We start from the raw sequence: 7268 nt of genomic DNA, 5'->3' as shown, positions 1-7268 counted from the left end.
TGTTCACTTGCCTAGAGTGCTGGGAGAAATAATTGAACTTAGTATGATTAACTTCTGAAGAAACATATATAAGATCAGTTATATATGAATCAGTTCTATCATGGTAAATTCTTGGTTTGGTAAGAACCTTCTTCATGATATACATGCTATAAAACCTACTGATTTTGCTGCAAGAAACTAACTCACATGGTTGCAACTCTGGCAATTTCTGTAGCATTGCAGATAGCTCATCCTGGCTGCTTAACAATAGGCAGAAAGTTGTGCGGGTAAGTGCGGCACTCTTGGATGTGGGGGAGGAGGGATACGAAAGGCTTAATGTAGCCAAATCATGTAGAAATCTCTCCTCCTAGCAACATCCTCGTTATTAGGAATCATGACTAAACTGCCAGAATTATTCTGGACTGGAAGTTATCAAGAGCCCACTAATTTCACATTAAAACCCATTGACTGCAACAGCGTGATTGAAGGGTTTTTAACAATTAACATAATCAGAAAATGAGCGGAGATAATTTTTATTCAACTCATTACTTTTTAATCATGTATTTCTTTTAATTAATATCGTCTCGGTGAAAATAATATATTAAAAAAATCTCCACTGCTGGTCCTGGCAGAGACAGTGAAATTAAGAACAAATGTCTCAGCTGAATCCAAACAGGAATTGGTCAAAACAAGGGGCTGGATAGTAACCAACCTTGTCACCAAAGTCACATTGGTAGAGCTTACAAATCTAAGCGGGTTAAGCCTTAACTAAGTCCTACTGCATTCAGTGAGCCTTACTCACTGCATTTTGGAAATGTATTTAAGACAAAAGCTTTAAAAGCAAACCATCTTTCCTAAAACCATAGATGAGATGCCAAAACCTTCTTGTGTAATTGGCTAAATCTCAGAAAAAGAATGAGGTGACATTTAATGAAAAGATTCTTTGTTAAAAAGATCCTGGAATTTATGTTTTTATGTAGAGAGGAGGACAGCTGGATCAGACAACTTACTAGCAGTCTGATCTCATTGCTGAAAGTGCAATCCTATACATGGGTACTCAGATGACTTATGACATTCAGTGCAATGCACGTCCAGTTTGGTACAGGATTATACTCAAGTGTGTAAGGAATTTTCAAAGTCACTGCTTTCCTTGAAATTGTTGATGAAATATTGCCTTCAAATAAACTATTTTTGAGATTGCTTAAAGTGTTTTTTAGGGTGTTCTTAGACTCGCTTTTTTTGAGAACAAAGCAAGCAAGTAGAACTCCTGTTTTTGAAAATTTTTTAAACTTTTTCAACCATGAAGTCTCTTTGGGAATTCTCCCTCCAAAAGGCACAATTCTGAACAATAAAAATCCTTTCATTTTAATCCTAACAGCAATCAGATTAGATCCATTTTTTATCACCACCTTGCAAGTTACTACCAAGCAGCATTTTTCATGTATAATTTTGCATTCATTAACCAATTAATTCAATCAAATGTTAACATATATACAGTCAATCAGATTCTTCTTTTTCTCTTTTTCATAATATAAAGTCCAAATTAGGAAAACTTTTCTCTAGAGCAGCTTCAGAAGTTTTTTTTTATAGTCTGGGACCATCCAGACGCAAAAAAAAAAAAAAAAGAAAAGAAAAGAAAAAGACTCCAAGCCAACCTCCCTCCCCTGCCCAACTACAAACAGAAATCCTAGGGCTTCAAAAATGTAAAATAATTCTGTTCCTGATATTACAAAGGTTGTTTTCTAACGATTAGGATTTGAACCTTGACTAGTTTCAATAAACTGAATACCTAATAATTTCTTATTATTGAAGCTTTGTTTTTATGGCGTGAAAAGAAGATGGAATATGTAGGTAACACATATAAAGTGAGTTTATCATTTTAATTAAAGCCCTTGTACCACAGTGGAGAAAATGAGAAAGTCGACCTCTGGTGGAAAAAATTGGAAATGGATAATCTTATCTCAATTAAGGGTATCTATTCCTTGGGTACTTTTCATGTTTGGAGGAGAAAACAGGGGAAGATAAAGATAGCAACCTATTTTTTTCTGGAAATGATTCACAGAAAGAGAGAAGAAAACGAACCCCTTCTGGGAATTAAGTGGGAACTGCTTCTGAATAGATACAGAACTGGACTGTGTCATAAATCAAAATGGATAATTCTCTTCCTGGATAAGACTTAGTTTTTTCAATAGTATTTTATGAGTAGATTTGATTACATATATTATGCTAAATGGTAATCATACTACAAATTATGAATAAAACCAGTATACAGCCTAATGCCATTAAATCCTACCAATATTAATCTTTTGGGGAGTTAGAGTAAGGAGTTCTAGCAAAGAGTCTCAGGATTATCACTTAACAATAATTCTTCCAGCAATAATATTGGGAGGTTGGGAAGGAGAGGAAATTGTCATAACATTGATATACACTCTCTGTGTGTACCCAGCAATCATTTGTAAGGCTAATTATTTACCTCTTTATATTTAACAATTGAACTTTTGTGAGGTCTATTGAATGGGCAGGATGACAGCCTATACTCTACAGTTGAATTCTAACATAATAAATGATGTCATTAGGGAATGGTCCCCATGTTCAGTGTGATGTTACCCTGTGAGTTTTGAAGAAGATCTCAGTCTCACTAAAATACTAGGTAAACAGCATGGGTGTTCTCCTGTATGCAGTGTGTCAGCAGAGGCTCAAAGTGCCTTTATGTGTAGTCTTTGCTACCTGCTCTTGAATGGGCACAATCTGGTCATATTGATATCCTAGAACTTCTCAGTTGGATTCTTGCACAGAATTACACAAGGGAATGTATTTGAAAATGATGCCAGAGATAAAATTAGTATAAAAGTTAAATAGTATCAGATTCACATCTCAACATTTTTTGTTAATTTCCCATCTTTGTTTTGGAATCTAAGTACCTGAAGAAACACTATAGGGTATATAGGGAAGAGGACAAGGCTTTTCTTATTGGAGGAACTGTTAAAAAAAAACCAAAATAATGGATGCATTGAGGACCAGAACTATAAAAGTTTGCTACTAGTCAGGCTGAATCTCCTGAAACACTCGAAACTATCTATTTCAGAGTTTCCAGTCTTCAATGCCCAGAGTCTTCTCCCTTAAACCCACCAGTAGGAATATTAAATGGTAAGGATTATTGTTCTTTCCTTTCCTAAGGCTCAGAGAACCTAGAACAAAAGGTTCTGAAATATCTTACGAATGCAGACAATAATTTAACATCTATGCATCCTTTTGTATGTGTGTGCCTTTGACTTTTGATTCCTGGCAACTGCCTGGACAAATCCCTGCAGTTTTCTTGACAAAGTTTTTTGGAAGTGGTTCCTAGGGCTGAGAAGGAGTGACTGGCCCAAGGTCATCCAGCTGGCTTCATGCCTAACATGGGACTAGACCTCCTGGTTTGTAGTCTGAAGCCTTAACCACTACACCAAACTGTCTCTCTGTGCATCCTTAATATAGTATACAATAAAGATTTGATTAGTGAGATTTACTCTAGATTAACCAGTAGAAAGTCAAGTTTGAACAAATTTACAAGGCTAGAATGTATTTGGCTCAGTGTGTTAGAAACATGGTACTTTTGTTACAAGAAGTATGGACCCAGAAAACTGTTAATTTAGAAGACTATGGTTTAGATGAGCTGCAATACAACTCCCATGAGACCTAGTTCATGGCACTAATGATGACAGATTATAGCAGTTGGAATCCAACACAAGCATATTGGGAGGTTGTGATACATCTTGGCTGTGTTTACATGTCATGCTTAAACAAATCAGGTCAAGACCTAGTAGATTCTCATGGTTCACATTTCATGGTAGTGTGGTTTGTATTACCCTTGGGGTTTTTTGTGTCCTAGAATGTCATGCAAATCCAGCCTGTTTACTTAGTCTGTAGCACACTGTATTGTGCAAATCCAGAAAAAGGATTAATTCAATAATCAGTCTAAGCATGCTATGTGACAGCTGCCTATGATCAGGTGCCTTTGGCCATCTTGATAATTGTGAATAAATAGCTAGGAACTTTCACAAAAGTGCTCTATGTCCATTTAATCCTAAAACAATAATTCTCATGTAAATTCTTTATGACCTTCTAAAGACAAAAATTTGGCCCAAAATCTTTAGAGGTAAATTTTGGGGAAGAGTTTTAATTTAAAAAGAGCCACAGATGGGAGTTTCTAGCTGGAGTTAGCTAAAATTGGGATGAAGCCTTACAGGACTGCAGAACTCTCTGGAAACCTGAGTTTGCAGGCATGTGTACTTATTCCTGAAGAAATCCATGAGAGTCTTTTCTTCTGCTATACTCTCTTTGTGCACTTATAGTGAAACAGATGTTCAAAATATGTGCTATATTATAATATTCTATTTAAAAAACAACAACCCCAAAACAAACAGTCCAGGATTTTTCACTCTCATAAATGGGAGTAAATGCTGCACTGAAGACTTGTAACAAATTGTTAGAATAAAATCTAACATCTATTCATGTTTCTAGCCATATAATGCTGAAGTTGACTTTCAGGTTAAACTGGCAATAGGATAGTTTCTTTTTACTCTCCTGAAGTCTGTCTGTTACGCTGTTTTCCACCAATGCCAAGTCTCTCAGGTGGATTGGATGATTTCTGAAGAGTAGGAAAGGAGAAAAGTATCTTCATCCTTCTTTTCAAATGTCCCTGCACACAAATGTGAAATATATTGTCTACTCTAAGGTATTAGAAATTATAAGAAGATCAGTTGCTTCTTAACTGATTTTATAAACAGTTAAGAGAGTGGCAGGTGTATCAGACCTTTAGTGATGCATGGTGTACTTTAACAGACTTTTCTATGTTCCCCCACACAGCTAACAAAATAAGTCTTATAATGAAAGTGATTGACATATCCAATCTTATTTATGCTTACTCAGAAATAAGTTTCATTAGATTTACTTCCAAGTAAATGTTGCTGTTGGAAGTTCCTAACTTAAGGGATGATCTGACCTTCCATACATCATAGAGACAGATAATATAGATATATATTTCATATTTGTTAATGCTAAACTTATTACATCCAACATGTCAAAAAGATTCAACCACTAAAGTTGGGATGCCCAACTATTTTAGAACAGAAAACATCACTACTGTATACCTTTGAATAACATACCAAGGGTCATACTCCGGAATTGAACAGGACCAAGCCAGAACTTACATTTGATTTAATTTAAATCTAATTAAAATTAACTCTATTTTAAATAAACTAATAATTATCCCTAATTTTACACTGAAATTTCCAATTTGGAAGTAGAACTTTCTCTCCTAAAATTCACCAATGTAGCAAGAGGCCCACTTGTTGTCACCTTTCTAAGGGACCTCTTAAATCTGACACAAGTCCCAGAGCTTCAGATAAGAGTCGTTTAGGTGTTTCTTGGCTCCAAAAATTGTAATAATTGATCTGGACACTACAACTGTTTTGGCCTTGATTTTTCTATATTTACTCAGTCCAGTTGTTTTTGGCTCTGATATGAATCATAGATCTCAGGAAACAAAGCCCACCTTGCTTTCCTGTCCCGAGTGGCATAAATCTCTATGGAATCTTCATTTAGTGAATCCCACAGATGCTTCTCAGAAATTGGAAGAGAGCTCATGTGAGCCACACAGGCTGTCCATTCAATATGCATTTCTCAAGTGACATGCGCCAGGATTCATAGTGGTATGACTTGCTTAGATGAGTCAGTGACTGGCTACAAGTATGATTCAGACATGAGTGTTCTTAGGACAGCATTCATGCTTCAGTGTTGGCAACATCTGGATGAAAGACAGAATTCTTCTAGTAGTCTTGGGGGTATCCCTCAATCCCTCTAACAAAGTCTAACAAAGGGAGATTTATCTTAAGGAAAGATGATCCACCAAGTCAATGTTTAGACATGAATGAAGTGGTACCTCCATGTCACTTACTCTGGAAAATAGCATTTTGTCTGAATGCTGATTGATGGGCAAGGGACATATTACCAGGCAACTGTTCCAAAATAAGGCAAAAGCTTCAAATTGCTTGCCTCAAATGAAACAGGTCAGTAGCCTCAGCGTCACTGAATTTTGCCAAAGTAAGTAGCACAACACTGAGAAGAATCATGTTTACTGCAATGATCATTAGGTGCCTGCTTTACACGAAAAGAGGACTCCAAACAATGGGAAAGCAAAGATTTTTATAGAAGTTGAGGGTTACAAGGCAGGAAATCCTAGGGATTTGACTGACTGGCCAGTTTGGGAAGCTGGGCAGGTCTTTGTCACTGTACTTTGGATGAGTCCTATAGTTAGGCAAAATGGGCCTTTCAGGAGAGCAGCAGAGCTGAAGAAATTCATTGTGAAGGAGCTGGAATGTCGAGGTAGAGGATGGAACATTGGGGTTGTTCTATGTTGCAGTTTCCCTGTAAGGGCTGCCCTCGGGCTGTACTGTGAGCTGGTGAGGAGGCTTCTATTCTTTAGTTTAGATGGGACTCCAGGGGAGCTTTGTCTGGGGCAGGGAGGGTCAGTTTGGATCTGATGGGATTAGGCAAAGAGAGGAACTGGGTTTGACCCTGGGGATATCTAAAAGACAGGGTGGGGGGGGGAGGGGTGCAGCCTCCATTTTGTTTGTTAGGTTTATTTTTTCTACTACATCAGTTTCTAGATCATTCAGGTAGAGCGGAATGAGTGTTCTACACTGTTACCTAAGCAAATAGAAAGTGTTTTTCTTCACTTAGGCCTACCCAGGACAATCATGCTAAACACAGAATCTTGGCTGCTATTGCTGCTAGGGTGAGCCTCCTCCTCCTAGATACAAGCTATTTTTTTCTTCTTGACTTGGACCACTTCTCCAACAAGGAGCTATCTCCACTGGGGCAAAGTAATCATCTTGGTCAATGTTTCCTTTTACCCTTGGGTAACATAGGCTGACAATCATAAACATTTGCTTTGTATCAAGGACTTGAACAATGTCTTCAGCATAAAGTTGGGCCACCAAGCTCTACCATCTCAGAATCCAGCTTCTCCTGAAATTTGCCCAGGGTCTTTCCTAAAAAAAAAAAAAAAAGGATTAAGAGCAGAGCCTGAGTCAGGGTGCCTATCCCTGTGTGTAAGAGATTCATTGTGAAGAGCAGCTAGTGTGCAGAGATAGCCATGGGCATGAGTTTTCACACCCAAAAGTTGAAGAGACACGAAGATGAGTTATTTGCCATATTATGCATAACTACTTGCTGCTCAAGCAGTTACTTGAATAGCAGAGAGGCAGAGTTCTATAGGTGGGGACATCCTCAGGGATCAGGGTAGA

Source organism: Python bivittatus, unplaced genomic scaffold (assembly GCF_059951505.1).
Source record: "Python bivittatus isolate LINGU-HERP-01145 unplaced genomic scaffold, Pbiv_v1 ctg000020_np1212, whole genome shotgun sequence".
Classification (NCBI taxonomy): Eukaryota; Metazoa; Chordata; class Lepidosauria; order Squamata; family Pythonidae; genus Python; species Python bivittatus.
Note: the sequence above shows the minus strand (reverse complement) of the source record.